The sequence below is a fragment of the Ambystoma mexicanum genome, chromosome 5p (assembly GCF_040938575.1).
Source record: "Ambystoma mexicanum isolate Mex_15411 chromosome 5p, UKY_AmexF1_1, whole genome shotgun sequence".
Lineage (NCBI taxonomy): Eukaryota > Metazoa > Chordata > Amphibia > Caudata > Ambystomatidae > Ambystoma > Ambystoma mexicanum.
Window position 1 is genome coordinate 1,350,622,683 of NC_090930.1, and position 18,090 is coordinate 1,350,640,772.

The window sequence follows — 18,090 nt, forward strand, 5'->3', positions numbered from 1 at the left end:
TGGGATTCGGGTAGGAGGATCGGAAGTATTGGTGCTGAATTATTATAATCCGTGTGAGGTGGTGGAAGTGGGTGTGCTGCCTGGAGTGATAAGGGGACATGTGGGACCTTGTGTTTTGTGTGGCGATTTTAACAGTGCCAACACGTTGTGGGGTAGTGATCGGACAGATAGGAATGGGGAACTGTTCGAGGATATGGCGGATGAATTGAGTCTGGTATTGCTGAATGATGGTTTGGGTACGCGGTTGGATGTGAGGACAGGGAAGATGTCGTGCTTGGATTTGACCTGGGTGACTGCTGCAATTGCGGGTGAATGTGATTGGGAGGTGCGTGAGGATGGGGACATGGGGAGCGATCATTCTGCTATTTTGGTGATTGTGAGGGGTGAGGTAGGGATCAGGCCACGTATGTCTGGGAGTTGGTTGAATTTTAGGAAGGCTGATTGGGAGGTGTATAAGGGAGTGTGTCGGGATTTGATTGTTCCATGGGGAAGAGATGGGGGGGGTGGATGAATGGAATGAGCATCTGGTGCAGGGAATGAGGTCAGCGTGTGGGGCAGCAGTTCTGGAGATTGAGATTGAGAAGGGAAAGGGTGGGAAGATCGAGGTTCCTTGGTGGTCAGTGGAATGTTAAAGAGCAGTGGCGGCACGGAAGAAGGCTAGGGCAAGGACGGTGACAACGGGAATGTTGGTGGATCTGGTGGCATATAAGAAGGCTAAGGTGGTGGCGCAGAGGGTGATTAGGGAAAGAAAGCAAGGATATTGGAGGGGCTATTGTGGGTCCCTGGGGAGTGATTCTGGTGTGGGTGAGGTTTGGAAACAGTTCAAGCGGATGTCCGGATTGATGAGACCGCAGGGTGGTATGTCTGTGTTGTTGAAAGGAGAAGAGGTGATTAGTGAGGATGGGGATAAGGCGAATTTGTTGGGGGAGTATTTTGCGGGGGTGAACAGTTCGGGGAACTTCCCAGAAGCGGTGAGGCTACGAATGCGTGTGGTAGAGGAGGAGATGCGGGAGGTGTTGGCGAATGTTGGGTCTTGGGAGGAGCAATATGAGGTTCCGTTTTCGATGGTGGAGTTGGATGGAGCGATTCGGAAGGGGAAGTGGTCTAGCCCAGGGGTGGATGGAGTTATGTATGTATTTTTGGAGAAGTTGCCTGTGGAATGTAAGTTAGAGGTATTAGCGCTGTTCAATGAGATCTGGAAGAGTGGAGTTTTGCCGAAGTTGTGGAAAAGAGCGATTGTAGTGGCGATTTTGAAGGGTGGCAAGGTTCCTACGGAGTGTAAGTCGTATAGGCCGATTGCGTTGACTGTTGTGCTGTGTAAGGTTATGGAACGGATGGTGGTTGAGCGATTGGGGTTTTATTTGGAGTCGAATGGGTGTTTGAGTGACTTTCAGAGTGGGTTCAGGAGGAATCGGTCGGTGGCTGACCCATTAGTGAGATTAGTGACTGGGGTGGAGGAGGCATTATGTGATGGAGAGTTGGTGGGAGCGTTCTTTTTGGATTTGGAGAAGGCGTATGATATGGTGTGGAAGAGTGGGTTGTTGGTGAGACTTTTGGAGATGGGTGTGGAGGGGAGGATGTTTCGGTGGATTAAGGCATTTTTGGCGGATAGGACCTTACAGGTGAGAGTGAGGGGGGGTGCTGTCTGAAGTTTGGAAGATGGAGAATGGGACGCCGCAGGGAAGTGTGATTAGTGCAATGCTGTTTAATGTGATGGTGGATGGGTTGATTCGGGCTTTGGTGGGAATCGGGTGTCAGGTGGATTTCTTCGCGGATGATGGTGTGGAATGGGTAAGAGGGCGGAGTTTGTTGTTAGTGCAGAGTCGGTTGCAAGCTGCGATAGTATGCATGGAGGAATGGTGTGGGAAATGGGGCTTTTCGGTGTCTGTGGATAAAAGCGTGAGTATGGTGTTCTCGAGGAGAAGAGTGCAGCAGGAGTTGAACTTGGTTTTGAAAGGTGTGAGGGTGAAGAGCGTGGAGGAGTTTCGGTACTTGGGGGTGATTCTGGATAGAAAGTTGAATTGGAATGTGCAAGTGGATGGTGTGGTGGATAAGTGTAAACGCAGGCTAAATTTGTTGAGGGCGGTGACTGGGAAAGAGTGGGGTGCACAACAGAAGTGTTTACGAATGTTGTATAAGGGGTTGATTTTGAGTGTGTTAGATTTTGGATGTCAAGTGACAGTGGATTTCACAGTGAGTCAGAAGTTGCGGTTGGATAGGGTGCAGGCGAGGGCATTGAGGGTGTGTTCGGGTGTGATGAGGTCCTCTCCAGTGAATGCGGTTCAGGTACTTGTGGGGGAGATGCCGTTGGGGTTGAGGAGGGATGTGTTGAATATGAGGTGGTGGGTGAAGTGCAGTGCGAAGAGTGTGGCTCATCCGGTGCGTGAATGTTTGCTGTACAATTGGAGGTTTGACTATTATGGGGACCGGTGGAGGAGGAAAGGGGGCACTTTTGGGTTTCAAATGTGGGAGAAGGGGGTAAAGTGGGGAGTGGGCGAGTTGATGGCTGTGACGGATATGGATTTGGTGAGGTGTCCGATGTGGATGATGGGGTCTCCAAAGGTGTGTTTAGAGTTGGCGAGTGTGGTGTCAAAGAAGCGGGGATTGCGGGGTGAGATCAAAGCTTTGGGTCAGGCGTATGTGGCAGGGAAGGAAGGGTGCAGGGTATTCACAGATGGTTCAAAGGATCTGGTGTCTGGGAGAGTGGGTATGGCATATTATTTGGAAAGCACTGGGGAGTATAAAGTGGGGCGTCTGACGAATGATGTGTCGATTTGTACGGCTGAGTTGGTGGCTATTGCATTGGCGATTGATAGGGTGTGCGAGTTGAGGTTTGAGAAGGTAGTGGTGTTTTCAGATTCATTGAGTGGGTTGCAGGCGATTGTGGCAGGGGATGGTGATAGGAAGGATGTGATTTTGGATATCAGGAGAAAGATTGATCGGTGTGTGCGTGGGGGGATGAATCTGGAGTTGGCGTGGGTCCCCAGTCACAGTGGCATTTCGGGTAATGAGTTGGTGGATCAGGCGGCGGGTGAGGGTATGAGAAGGGAAGCGGTTGATGTGAGGTTGCCTTTGAGTGTGGACGAGGTGAAGGCTGTGATGGTGAGACGTGTCATGGATGAGTGGCAGGAGAGGTGGGTGAGTGGGGTGAAGGGCAGGTGGATGTTTGGTGTTCGTGGGAAAGTGTCGAAGAAGGTAGATGTGGGAAGTCTGGAATGGAGGTGGGGGGAGGAGGTGATGCTGAACCGATTGAGGATAGGGCATGTGGGGCTGAATGACTGTCTGTTCCGAGTGAGGAAGCAAGAGTCGAGGGACTGTGCGGTGTGTGGGGTGCCGGAGACTGTGGGACATTTTCTACTTAGATGTGAGAGACATGTTGCAGAGAGGGAATTGATGAGGGTTCGGTTGTCTGCGCTGGGTGTGGCTGAGTTGAGTGGGAAGGCTTTGTTGGGAGGTGACGGGGTGAGTGGCAGGAAGAAGAGCAGTGTGTTGTTGGATTTTGTGAGACAGACGGGGAGGTGGGAGGAACTGTGAGTTTATGTGAGCTAAATAATAATTGGGGGGTTAGGTGCCCATCATCCTTTAGGATGGGGAAGCCCCTGCGTGGGTCCGCCCACGCTTTCGATAATTTAGAAGAAGAAAAAGAAGTAGGAGGAATGGAGCGTGGGCCGGCAGCGGAAAATCACAAGCTTTAAGGTAAGGATCGGGGTGGTGAGCACCTTTCTAGGTTCGTTTATTTCATAGTGCACATGTCTCTCAGCACACGGGGCTAGCTTGATTTATGAGGCACACGAGCTGCGCAGCTCGTGTGCTTTATAAATCAGCTACCCTTTGTTGTGCTCTCGCTGCCGGCGGGCGCCGTGGAATGGCTCGGCTTTCCTGCTCATGGGGCGGGTAGGCAACGGAGCATGGAGCTGGAGAGTTGCTCGTGGATTTCTGTTTTGCTTTTTACATGCTACACCCATCTCCAGATGTAAAAAGCAAAACTGGAAATCACAGCAAACCAAGCGTGCTGGAATGCGGCAGAAGGTAATTTTGTCAGCTGCCAGCAACACATTCAAACGCTCGAGTAGACATTCAAAACATCCACTATATATATATAGCCAAAGCCCAGGAAGGTGCCTTAGCCCAGTTGCTCATTCTCAAATGCTTATCATGCCTACGAAGCATTATGCAGAAACCCTAAACACATGTTTACCAGCAGAGCATACAGACAGCCTAATAAAGATCTGTTTTTTTTAAGCTGTAGGCAGCTTTCTATATCTCTGTGTGCCTCTCTCTCTCTGTTTTCCTCTCGCTGTCTCTCTCTGTTTGCGTTTCTTTCTGTTTTCCTCTCTCTGTATCTTTCTTTCTCTCCTGTCTCCCTCTCTGACTGCCTCTCTCACAGTGATGTTTCACTGGCGTGTGTCTTGTGCATCTAGTGCCACCTCCCATTGCGATGTGCCACCCCTCCTCTACCTGTTCTTTGTAGAGTATGCCCATTCGCTATTTATACTTTTATTAGATGCTGTCCTTCCATTTGGTATTGCTTTCTTTGCGAATGAATGTAACTTTTACCCAATCTCCGCCCTTCACATGGTGTCATTGTGTGGCTTTTCTCACACGTAAGGTGTTTTCTCTCACTGTTTTTTGTAACCTCTCACTTATTTTGCATCCAGTCGGATGGTCCTTGTTCCCCAAGACCCATGAGGGCACAGACTGTTGAATTCGAAGCGGGGGTGAAGTAGCCGCGGCTACGTCTCTCCTGGTAGCTTCCCCTGTGAGTGACTTCTGCTGTCTCTTTTGTCTTCTCGCCCTCTCTGTGTCTCCCGCTCGCTCTCCCTGTGACCTGCTGTCTCTTCTGCTGTCTTGCTCTCTCTCCTGGTGGCTCCTTCTGTGACTCCTGCTGTCTCTTCTACTCTCTCTCTGTCTCCCTTTAGGTTCCTGTCTCTTCTGTATTGCTCTACCTTTCCTGATAGCTTACCCAGTGAGTGACGCCTGCTGTGTCTTCTCCTCTCTCTGATGCCTGCTGTCTCCTCTGCTCTCACTCTGTCTGTCTCCCTGTGACCTGCTGTCTTGCTCCGTCTCTCTTGGTGGCTCCTTCTGTGGCTCCTGCTGTCTTTTCTACTCTCTCTCCCTCTGTCTTCCTGTGAGCTCCTGTCTCTTCTATATTGCTCTACCTCTCCTGGTAGCTTACCCTGTGAGTGATGCCTGCTGTCTCATTTTACTTTTTGTAAGTTGTATGCATAATGTTTTTTCTGCCAAACTGTCTCATCACACGACATTCCATCTTGAGTGTACAATTTTTTTTTTAAACGGTCATTACTGTGCGTGAGGTGGCTATTGTGATGTTACGAGCGAGGGCAGATTGGCCTGGAGGCAGGCCCTCACCGCTCGTAACGTTTGGGCCTCTTCGGGCCCCCTGTCGCTGCGCACGACGCCGCAGAGTCGCCAGCACACAAAGGAGACGCGACCACAGTGATCGGTTTACAACTCCGGACTGGCGCCGTGACGCCAGTTCCGGTTAAATCTTTATTCTCCTTCCGTGTCACGTGACCTCCGTCTTGCGGGGCATGTGACACCACATTCCTCCCCAAATTGGAGGTGTTCGCACGGTTGTCAACAAACATACATCTTAACTGGTACTTAACATTATGGTCAAACTTGCGGTTGCAAACATACATCTTAACTGGTACCTTAACATCATGGTCAAACTTGCGGTTGTATTCAGGGTTCGTCTCGGTGTGATTTTGGCTGGCTTATTCTGTCCACTACGTATCCTTTGAGGCGGGACGACGGTTTGAGCTTCTCCCTCAGATGATACCGTGTGCTCTTCTTCTCTGGCGCGTCTGCTTTGGGAGTTTCGGCCTCCTCTCCCCCTGTTCGCTGGTGTGAACTGTCTGATGTTCCTAGAATGGCTGTGTTTCTTGGCGCCATTTGGTCGGGGGTGAGGGCGGTGCTTCTACTTCTTCTCTAGGAGACATCGGTCGTTCTTCCCACAGTTCTGGGGGTACCTTCCTGAAGTGAGATACGTTCCTCGTCACCGTCTCCCCTCCTCGGGTGGCTGTGACCATGCTGTGGTTTGTGGTGCTCACCGTCCATGGTTGGAGTTCAAAGTTGAGGGACATCTTTTTTTGTGGGGCTCGGTTCTTGACGATTACGGTGTCTCCTGGTATCAGCTCTCTGTGACAGGCTCGCCTGGCGATGCTTTCTTGCTCATTTCGCTTCCGCCGCATGGTGTCCATGGCAGGGATGTCTGGTTCCGGTGCTATCCATTGGGGGTGTACGGGTAGTTCTGCCTGTATGGGTACGCCTAGCATGAGGGCCGGCGGGCTGATACCTGTGGAGGAGTGTGGGGTTTGTCTGTGTGTTCTCAGGAACTGGTAAACTGTTTTCAGCCACGGGCGTCCTTGTTCTTTGGCGATCCTGATGACCTTGTTGAGTGACCCCATGAACCTTTCGGCGTCTCCATTTGCTTGGGGCCACCTCGGGGTGATTCGCTGGTGTTTGACATTTACCTCTTTGAAATACTCGCGTAATTCTTGACTGGTGAATGATGGTCCGTTGTCACTTTTCACTTTTCTCGGTATCCCGTGTGTGGCAAATATCTTTTCCAGTGTGAGGATGGTGGTCTCTGCATTGGTGGATGTTACGTGTTCCACTTCCGGGTATCGGCTAAACTCGTCGATCACTACGAGGAGATATCCTTCACCGGCAATTGTGCAGTGGTCCATGCTGACCGCGTCCCAGCGTTTGCAGCTTCTTGGGGCACTGCTGATGGGTTCGGGGTTTTCTGGTCTCCTGGATGCTTGGCAGGCTGCGCAGGCATCTACTAACTCTACCACCCTTTGTTGCATGTTCGGCATTCACATTCTGGACTTCAGATAGGCGTTGGTTTTAACAATACCTTGGTGTCCACTGTGTGCTAGGAGGAGAGCTCTTTCTTCTAGTGACTCAGGCAGTACAATCCTGTGTCCTTTGAGTAGGACACCTTCTGGGGCTACCGAGAGTTCATGTCGAATCCCAAACAGGGCTCTGAGTTTGACTTGGGCTGGCGCAGTGCGCTGGGCCATTGACGTGAGAAAGGTCTTCCAGTTTCCGGATCGGACGGTATTAGTGGTATGTTGTAGGATGGTGTCTGCTTCCGTTTCGGTGGCTACTTCGTGCAGGGTCAGGGCTCGTGGCCTTGCGCAGGTGACTATGTGGCAGACGTGTTTGTCGGTTTCTTTTGCTTGACGCCGCTCTCTGTTGGTGGCAGGCCGCGGGTGGCGGGATAAGTAGTCTGCTGGGTTGTCTGTTCCTGGGCGATATTCAACCTCGATATTATAGGGTTGCAACTGCAGCATCCATTTCTCTATGCACGCTGGTGGGTGAGGAGCAGACCCCCGGAATATTGGGATCAGCGGTTTGTGATCTATGAGGACTTTTGCTCGTTTGCCTAGCAGGTACACTTTGAAGTGTCGGCATCCCCATAGAATGGCCAGGGCTTCCTTTTCTATGTGGGCATAGTTTTGTTCAGGTTTTGTAAGAGCTCTGCTGGCAAATGCAACGGGAAACACGTTTCCTTCATTGTCGGTTTGTGTTAAGACTGCTCCGAGGCCGACAGGGCTGGCGTCGACCAGAAGTTCGGTTTGCCTGTCGGTGTTGAAGAACGCCATGGTGGTGGACGTGGACAGGGTGTCCTTAATTTGTTGGAACGCCTGCTGGTGAGTTTCGGTCCATTCCCACTTTTGGTCTTTCTTCGTTAGTTCTCTGAGTGGGCTTGCTGTGCTGGCGAGGTCGGGGATGAAACGTGCACAATACGTCGCCATTCCCATGAAGCTTCAAACTTCGGAGGCTGATTGGGGTGCTTTGGTGTCTTTTATATCTTGTACTTTGGATGGGTCCGGGGACACGCCCTTGGCGCTGAAGATGTATCCGAAGAAGCATATCTCTTCTTTGTTGAACTCACATTTTTCTGCGTTTAGCGTCAGGCCCGCCTCTTCCAACCTTGTTAGGACCGCTTCCACTCGTTTGTGGTGATCTCTTTTGTTCGATGCATATACAAGGATATCGTCACTGATATTGGTAGTGCCTTCTAACCCTGTGATAACTTTGCGGATTTCGTGCTGGAACACTTCTGCAGCAGATGATATTCCGAAGTTGAGTCGTTTGTACCTCATCAGGCCGAGGTGAGAGGAGAATGTGGTGATATATCTCGACTCTCTGGACAGTCTCAGTTGGTGGTAGCCTGATCTGAGGTCGAGTTTGCTGAAGATAGTAGCTCCTGTGAGGTCTACGATGAGCTTGTCTATCGTGGGTGTTACATGACGTTCTCTCCCAATGGCTGCGTTGGGAAGCCTCATGTCGATACAAATTCTTACCGCGTCTGGTTGTTTGCGCTTTTGGGCTACTACCATGGGCGAGACCCACGGGGTGGGTCCTGACGTTCTTTCAATGATTCCTTCTTCCTCTAGCTTAGTTAGTTCTATTTCCACGGCTCCTCTGAAGTGGAACGGGATTCGACGATGCCTTACTGCCTTAGGTTCAATGGTGGGGTCTATGTGGAGCTTGATGGTTCGCCCTTTCAGACACCCGATGCCTTGGAACAATTTCTTGTGTTTTTCTAGCAGGTTGTCAAGATTGTCCTGTTGGAGCCCGAAGGCGAAGTGGATCAGCTCTAGCTTTTCTGCTGTCCTGCAGCTCATCAGCGTTTCGCAGCCGGCGTCTACTATGTAGATGCGCGCTCTGTAGTTAGTGTTTTTGTGAGCAAAGTCCACTTGAACGATCCTTGTACGGGCAATGGTTTCTTGCTTCCGTAGGCATATAGCTGAACTTTTTTCCTCTGGAGCGTGGGTTTCGGGCGGAGTTTGTTGAATGCCGTCACTGGCATGACGTTCACGGTTGCGCCGGTGTCGATGACTACCTTCAGGGGTGCTCCGTTGGAAAGAACTGTGCACGATGGTCTTTTCCTTTTACGTGCCCGATGTGGTTCAATTGCTGAGATCAGGTGTACTCTGTGTATCCGTTTACTTCCTTTCTTCCGTCTAGGTTTGTCTCTCCTCTCTGGGGACGAGTCGTCATCGCTGTCGTCGCTGCTGCTCGTGTCCGGGGATCTTTGGAGGTCGTCGACGGCTCTAGCTTTACCTTTCCGTTCTTGTTGGTGGGAGAATTCTCTAGGCGCAAACTTTTTTCTGCGATCTTGCGGGGGCTGTTGTGTTGTGTCATTTTTGTTCGGTGGGTTCAAACAAACTGCAGCGTAGTGGTTAAGGCGATTGCATTTTCTACACGTGGAACCCCATGCTGGGCACGAATCACCTTTGTGCCATGGGCCTCCACACCATTTGCAGTTTCTGTCTCGCCCTTGTGTCGTGGTGGGCCTTTGGCTTTGTTTCATGCGATTGCTCTGGTGCTTGGAAATGGCTGCAACGTCTTCCGTGGGTTTGGGGTTGTCTAGCGGCAGACTTTGGATCGCAGCTTCCATGATCGCTACTTGATCATCCGTTTGTTCACGGAGGCGTGCCATTTCTAGGATGCGAGAGAGACAAATATTTTTCTCGGACAGGATGGCTCGTCTTCGTTTTTCTGAGGATATCCCGTTGATGATCTGGAGACGGATGGCGAACTCCTCATCCGGGAACTCGCAACCTACTGCCATTTCTCGTAGGCGAGCGTGGAATTTGTCCACGGTCTCTTTCTCGCGCTGCCTCGCCATGCAGAAATGAAAGCGTTCGTAGTCTGGGTTGAGGTCAGGTTTGAACATATTCGTAAGTGCGGCTTTGGCTGCGTCATAGTTGTTGTCGTTGCCACGGTTTGGGGTAGCGTTGAATAGGCGTAGGGTGGCTGCTCCAATGTTGAGTAGGAGGAAAATGCGCCTCTTTTTCGCTATGGTAATGTCTCTCGCATCTAGATGCATCTCAAATTGTTGTAGCCAGATCTCCCACCTAATGGCTGCACCATTGGTAAAAGGGTCGAACGGTGGCATAAAAGTTGTTTGTGTTGGGTCTGGAGGGTCCAGGGCGAGGCGCCTCCTGGATGACGAACCTATGCTGGCTCTCGTAGGGCTGGTGTTTGGGCTGGACATGTCCTAAAACGCACCTTGCTGTATTGTACTTTCACTTCTTCCTTGCCAATATACTCCTTACTTGGTTTTAGGGCGTCGTAACTCTTGTGGTGAGGTGGGTTTTGTGCCCTTGGTTCTCCGCATGTGGGGTGCCTGGAGGTGTTGGAGGAAGAGATGCTTACTGTGCGTTAGCTTGTTGAGTTTCCTCCACTGCTTCCCATGGAGATAAAAGGAGTCCTAGGAGTGGTTGTGTAGACTTGTGGCGCGCAGGAGTAGTGGTCTGTGTGATGCACCTGCACGTCGTGGGGTCGTCGTGTGGTCTCACTGGAATGGATTGAGTGGTGAAAAGAATCTGTTCCTCTGCGTCGGTGAGCGGATGAATGATACGCGGCACCGCGTGTGTTTTGGAACGCGGGTCGATCCCGCTTCGTCGCCAGTGTGATGTTACGAGCGGGGGCAGATTGGCCTGGAGGCAGGCCCTCACCGCTCGTAACATTCGGGCCTCTTCGGGCCCCCTGTCGCTGCGCACGACGCCGCAGAGTCGCCAGCACACAAAGGAGACGCGACCACCGTGATCGGTTTACAACTCTGGACTGGCGCCGTGACGCCAGTTCCGGTTAAATCTTTATTCTCCTTCCGTGTCACGTGACCTCCGTCTTGCGGGGCACGTGACACCACAGCTATCTGCCACAGTGATTGTGTACACGTCTACGTGTAACTTGACTCAGATGCATCATATCATCATTTTTTTGTTGTTGCATATTTCACCAGCTATGTGTTTTTTGAATCTTTTAATCACGTTTTATCTTCATGTAATACCAGTTGAGTGATTGGATTGCAAAGTAACAAGCAGCACTAAAGGGTTCCGGATGTTTGTTTGCATGTATGAGGTAACAAGTGCCCAGATTACGGGATGTCATGTGAGTGCACTGCTTTCCGTATTTTGCCAACCACGGAAGCCTGAAAAATAGCTCCACGCATGTGGCCAACTTTGCACCACACCTGCAGATGAAATGGCCTGTTTAATCACAGTTATCAGTTGAATGGTATTAACTACAGAGTGCAATTTGCTTTCTCACTTTGAGAACATTCAGACATATAATTACTCATTTTGCTATAGCCAGTAAGATAGCTCAGTGGGTTAAGCACTGGCAGTAGCGATGTGTGTGATATTGTATGTATATTCGTTCTATATAATGCGCTTAAGCATAAGTGCTTAACACATCATTATCATTTGGCCTTGGACATCTACTTGAATTCACAGTGATTTGGTAATATGGGCCTATACACACTGATATTAACATATGGTTATCCATTCTTGTATGAAATGTATATCAGATTATGGTGATAGTGTAACCATATTTTTCGTAGTGTATTTAGGAACAATGCTATGTGATGCCCTTTCTGTTTTGTCAAGAGGTGAAAGGTCGCGTTTCATTGCTTCCCGTGACACAACAGTGTACAGCATTGTTGGTAGAAAATGTATTATGATAATAATCAGGTGTTAAGTAAAGCAGTATTTTAAACATAGCATGCTTAACACAAATATGCCACAAAAGAGAGATTAACATAAATGCAAATATGTAAATCATACACATTGCAATCTCTCTGAAGTTCCAAGGTAGTGGGAAGTGAGTTTGGAGTGTGTGTGATGTGGGTAGAAAGCCATTTCCCAACTGTTTTCTCATATGCAATACTAGAGATTGGTCTTGCTGGTGCGCAAGTTGTTTCGTAATTGATCTCTTGGGCCCCCCTCTCCTCTCCTCCCTCTCCCCTGTCACACCTGATGAGGTCTCTAGACAAGTCTTGATACCTGTTCACCCTGCCACCCATCCAAAACTGCTTCCGGGCCACCCCTTGCACTGGGGAACCATACAGTTGCCCCCCCTCTTTTTCTTCATGCACTTATCAGACATACCCTGTCTGCTGCCTTAACCCAGCACTTGCCACCTGCACTGCCACTGTTTGTTGCCTTTATTATTTATTTATTTTCTATAATGTATCTGTTTCTACTCTGCTCCACACTTCCCACGCCCCCACCATGCACTTTTCCCCTTTCCCTCTCCTATGCACTTGCGCGTTCTCAATGTCACTGGGCCTAGTAAGATTGTTGTTTTTGTTCCCCCCCCCCCGTGCTCAAATAGCATGCATTACTAGTTGCTATTTTTCATAAAGTTTATATCGGCGACTAGTTGAAATGAAACATCTGTTTTCAAATTTAGAAAACTAATTTGTGCCTTGCATTGGGTATTTAACATTTGGGTGTCTTTCAGACCACCGTTTCCATTCAGTGCTTGGGAAGAGAGGAGTTGGAGTTTATTACGGACGACTTGCGTGGCAATGACAGGGGGTGCATTCGTGCCTTTTTTGATACTGTAGAACTTGACCACGACGGAAAAGATGCGATTATGAAAAAGGATTACTCTGGAACAATTGTATTGTCGGGTGGTAAGTTGTTGTGAGTCATTAGTTGATACTGTGTCGGCCATCTGAATCTCTCGTAGCTTCTCAAGGTGTATTTCAATAATGCAAGGGGTATTTGTTAATCATATAGGAATGTTTATAATTTGATTTGTGTAGCGCACCACCACCATTATAACAGTCCCTAGGTGCTCACGTGCACCAGGACTTAAACGGGGCAGGAATAGCCCATTGTGAACAAGACGCTGAACATGAAGACATGAGCAGTGTCCTGAGGGGGGAGCATGGAATTGTCATTTGGGGTTATGGACCAGGGACAACGGAAAAGGTTGATCGGCCCCCGATAGACAAAGATGACAATATGGTGGAAAGCTTAACCGGTATGTGCTTTGAAAAACTGCATTGCAATCTTAGTAATTGTCATTAGAATGTATACTGTATTAAAATGTGTAATATTAATATTTGTGCTATTATTTCAGCATACTGGGACACAGTGGATTCCCGTCGGCAGGTAGCAGTTGTGCACTGCTTGCAACTGGACCTTCAGTGGATAAAGAGGAGGCGGACGGGAGCCACAGAAAACGTTTTCCCAGATCCAAATCCTAACCCTGGTCCACCAAAAGCATCAGAGGTAAGTAAGTGCCATTAGAGTTTTTAAATATATTTTATTTTATCTCAACCAAACAACATTACAACGAAACATAAATAAAACACCTCAAACAACAAAAACCAAACAAACAAAAAATTAGGCACTGCAATCCCCACCCCTCCACCCCTATGAGCCTGTAGAGTGTCCGCCATCAGTGTCCGTTCCATGTGGTGGGGCCTCATCGCTCTCAATTCCAGCCGAGGCCGACCCCATACTAAACAGCTCAGCTACCAATGACTTCCATGCCGTGAGAGAGCCTGTTTCTTCCTCCTCCCCTGTCATACTGCCATCCTGCCACGCTGCAGTTTCGGCGTCCGCCCATTTTTGGAGATCTCGCCACCAGACCTCCACTCGCGGCTTATGGCATTCCTTCCACCCCATGGCTATCCTGCGTTTGGCAAGCACATAGGCCAGATCTTTAAGTTTCTCAACATGTCGAAGCTTACGCGCCCTGGGATACCCTCCCAGCAGACAGGCCCAAGCCGAATCCACCTTAAGTGTGATACCCCTCGCTGCCAGCCTCCGCGCCACTTCACCCCAATAGGTTGCAATCACTGGGCACGCCCAGAACATGTGTATCATGTCCGCATTCTCTTCAATACACTTGGGGCACACCTGGCGCCCATTATCCAGAAATTTGGAAATTCTAAGGGGGGTCATATATGCCCTGTGCGTAATATAGAGCTGTATCTGCTTAAACCTTGCGTTCCTCGATACCTTTTTGTGGTACCCCAGGGCGCGCTCCCACATCCCATCCGCCATCTGAGCCCCCATCTCCGCTTCCCATTCAAGTCTCAGGTGCCCCAAATCCTTCCCAACCTTTGTCATCAACATCTCGTACAACCTAGAGACCTCGTGCCCACCCTCTGATGCGTTATACATTATTTCCAGCGTGGCATCCGGTTCATCGGCCAAAGTAGTTTCGGGCCACGTGCTCCGGACCTCCCGGACCACCCTATGATATGTCACATATTGACCCCTGTGTAGCCCCGACCCTGCCTCCAGTTCATCGAACTCCATCAGGGTCCCATCCTGCCAGATGTCACCCATAGTGATCAACCCCACTGACTCCCAGTATGTCCGGAGAATAGCTCTCAGCTGCTCGTCTTCCTTCGCCAGAGCGACCAGAGGCAACTGTGGCATACACGGCAAGGGGTCACCCATCATCCGACAGGCACGCCGCCATATGTTCCTGCCAAGGGCTAGCATCTTAGGACGCTCCCTCATCCATGAACTGGTCACCCAGATTACCTCCCGCAGATAGAAGGGGGAACAGTCTTTCCCTAGCAGCCTGTGTTCGGAGGTCTCTTCATCCGAGAGCCACCTGGCCACATATTGCAGTTGCGCCGCCATATAATAAGCCTCAAAGATCGGCAGCTTCACGCCAGCTTTCTCATAAGAGTTCTGCAATTTCCACAATGCGACCCTGTTGCGCGTGCCGTGCCATAGGAAATTCCTACATACACTATGTAACCTAGCAAAAAACTTCCTAGGTATCATATACGGGATGTTATTAAAGTAATGCAGGAGCCTGGGCAGCACCACCATTTTAAGCAGTGCTCCCCGACCCATCATCGCTAAAGGCAATCTTTCCCAGAACCTCATGCACTTCTCAATCTTTCCCACAGCTAGTTCGGTATTATGCTTGTGTTCTTCCTCGGTCGTGTGATACACGTCAATGCCCAGGTACCGGAAGGAACTCGTTGCCCACGGGATCTGCAGCACTGGCAAACTCTCCGCCGGTATCCCCACATAACTGCCTAGCGGGAACAGTGCGGATTTCTGAGGGTTGACCGTTATGCCGGACAACCAGGCGTACCTTTCCAATACCTCCAAGATATACTGCAAATTCTCTTCCGGATGTTTCAGGTATAACAGCATATCGTCTGCATACAGGGATATAAGATGGCACTCCCCTCCCACCTCTATGCCCACCGGATCATACTGCTGCCGGAGGTAAATTGCTAAGGGTTCGAGGGCCAGTATGTACAACATTGGGGACCAAGGACACCCCTGCCTAGTGCCTCTGCCTAACTGCCATCTATCTGACACCACTGCTCCCGTACGGACCCTAGCCAGAGGCGCACTGTATAATAGCTCGGCCCACCTCATGTAGCCCGGTCCCAGCCCAAACCTCCCCAAAGCCGCCAGCAGCCACGGCCATCGAACAGAGTCGAACGCTTTAACCGCGTCCAACGCCACTATCGCCATTTCGCTGTCCTCATTGCACCCCCATTCAACCACCCTGTGAAGGCGTCTATGATTCTGAGTAATGTTCCGATTCGGGACATAGCCCGTCTGGTCAGGATGGATCAGCTTGCCTATCACCCTCCGCATTCTGGCCGCCAGGACAGCTGTTAGGATCTTGCTGTCCTGGTTCAGCATCGACAGGGGCCGGTAGGAGCCACAATCATGTCCCGGTTTGTTGGGTTTGGGGAGCGGTACTATAATCGCCTCCCTGAGCGATTCCGGCAGCCGCCCCACCTCAAACGCTTCATTGAGCATCTCCAGCATGGGCGGGAGCACCTCTTCTCCATACGCTTTATAAAATTCACTGGGGAACCCATCCGCTCCTGGCGCCTTGCAAGTGGGTAGCTGCCGCACAATCTCCTGCAGCTCCTCCAGAGTGATCGGAGCATCCATCTCCTCTCGCTCTTCGTCACTTATCCTGGGCAGGCCTATGTCTTCAAGTACTACCTCTATCTCCTCCCGGCTTCCCCCTTCTCGGTCCTCATATAATGCTTGATAATATTCTGCGAATGCCCCATTCACCCCTTCCTGGGTTTCCTCCTCCACGCCCTTTTCAGTGATAACTGATCGGATCGGGGTTCTCGGGGTCTCGCTCTTATATAGCCAAGCAAGAAGCCTGCCCGTCTTGTCCCCCCCCGCATGCAACCTCTCAATGTACTTCCTGTAATTCAGATTACAGAGCCTATCCCAGTGTTCTGCGCACCTCTTCTGCAGATTAGTGACCGCCTCCGTATCTATCCCACCCTCCCCCAGCTCTTCCTCCAATTCAATCTCGGCCTTACGCAGATCAGCCAGGACTCCACCCATTAATCCCTTGGACTTCCCAATGGCAACCCCCCTCATTACGACCTTAAAGGCCTCCCACAAAGTACCAGCCGACTTGACACTACCTGTATTCGCCTCAAAGTAAGCAACTATCTCCTCCCTCATGTCCTCCCTAAAGACTGGATCCTTGAGCGCCTCCGCCCTAAGGCGCCATGTTGGAATTCGCGCACGTGGGGGACAAAGCTGCCATCGCATGACCAGGGGCGAGTGGTCCGAAAGGACTCTCGCCCTATAGTCTATCTGGTCGCACTCCGCGACGACGTCCGGAGTGGCGAAAAAGTAATCCAGCCTTGTGTGTAGCTGGTGCGGGGCCGAATAATGTGAATATTGCCTCACGCCAGGGTGTCTCGTCCTCCACACGTCTACCAGGCCAAGGTCTATCAGCAGCGTCTGCAGTACCCTAGCCGCCGGGCTGGGCCTGACCGCCCTGTCATCCGACCTGTCCTCCCTGGGGTTTAGTACACAATTGAAGTCCCCACCCCAAATCACCGGACCCCCCATCCCTTCACCAAGTCTAGTAATCAGCGTCCTAAAGTATGTCGCCGTGTCCTGGTTGGGAGCATAAGTATTTATAATACACACTACTTTATTTTCCACAAGCCCCTTTACCATGACCAGCCTCCCATCAGACTCCACCACCTCCCCAAGTAGCTTAAACGGGACATGTGGTGCAACCCAAACCAGCACACCTCTGGCATAGGCAGAATATGTAGATCCAACTACTGTCCCTCTCCACTTCCTCCCCACCAGTTCCAGTTTATCCCGTGTCAGATGCGTCTCCTGTAACAAGGCGACATCTATCTTTTGCCTTTTTAGGTACAACATGACCTTGTTACGCTTAAGGTAGCTGTTAAGCCCTCTAACATTCCACGTTAGTATCCTAAGGTCCCCCATGATTTATCAGTAGCTCCCTCCTCCCTCCCAGGTCTACTCGCCTCCCCCCCACCTCAAGGACCCCCATTTCCAGTTTCTCTCCCAGGCTCATATAAAAACTAACACACCCCACCCCCCTACCCCAACCAACTGCCCAGCTCCATCCCTGGATCTCAGGCATCCCCGTGTTCGATTCTCTCTGGAACCCAAGTAGAGAACCCGACAGGGTGTCACCCCACACACTGTGACTAACCTAAACTCAAACTGGGGTACAAAGAACAGCCCCTGGAGGCTCCTCTCCCTCGCATCTGTATCCGCGCACACGGACCATGTTCCAAACTCCTAACGCATACACTTCCATAACAAAGTCACAAAGACTATATTCCAGTCCCAATGTTCATAGCCCAACCGGGCCCGCATCGTCACTTATCTCTTCCCGTTCCATCCGCCGTCCGCTCATCTGGCTCCTGAGGAAAGTTTTGTGCATCTAGCCACTCCATGGCCTCCTCCGGAGTGTCAAAGAACAGCATCTTAGTCTTGAAGAAAACCTTCAGTCTGGCCGGGTAGAGCAACATATACTTGTACCCAGCTGCCCGCAATCGCCTCTTCACCGCCCCAAAGTTCATGCGACTGCGCTGCACTTGCAGGGTGTAATCGGGGTAAGCGGTAATGGTCGCCTCTCCTTGCCGTATGGTGCCCCCCTTACGAAAGTGTTCAAGGATCCTTTCCCGATCCCGATAATTAAGGATCTTGGCGATCACAGGCCTAGGCGGGTTCCCCGGCGGTGGTCTCCTAATCAAGGCCCTGTGCGCCCTCTCCACCGCAAACCCCTGCGACAGGGCTCCCCCAGTGATCTCCTGCAGCAGCAAGTTCTCAATAAACTCCGTGGGATTCTGGCCTTCAGCCCCCTCTGGCAGGCCCACAATGCGAACGTTGTTTCTCCGGGCACGTCCTTCCGCCTCTTCAGCCCTACTTTCCAAGTTGCCCACCCGCTGCACCAGGGCATGGATATCATGCTTATGTGCGGTGCAGTCCGCCACAGTAGGGCCCA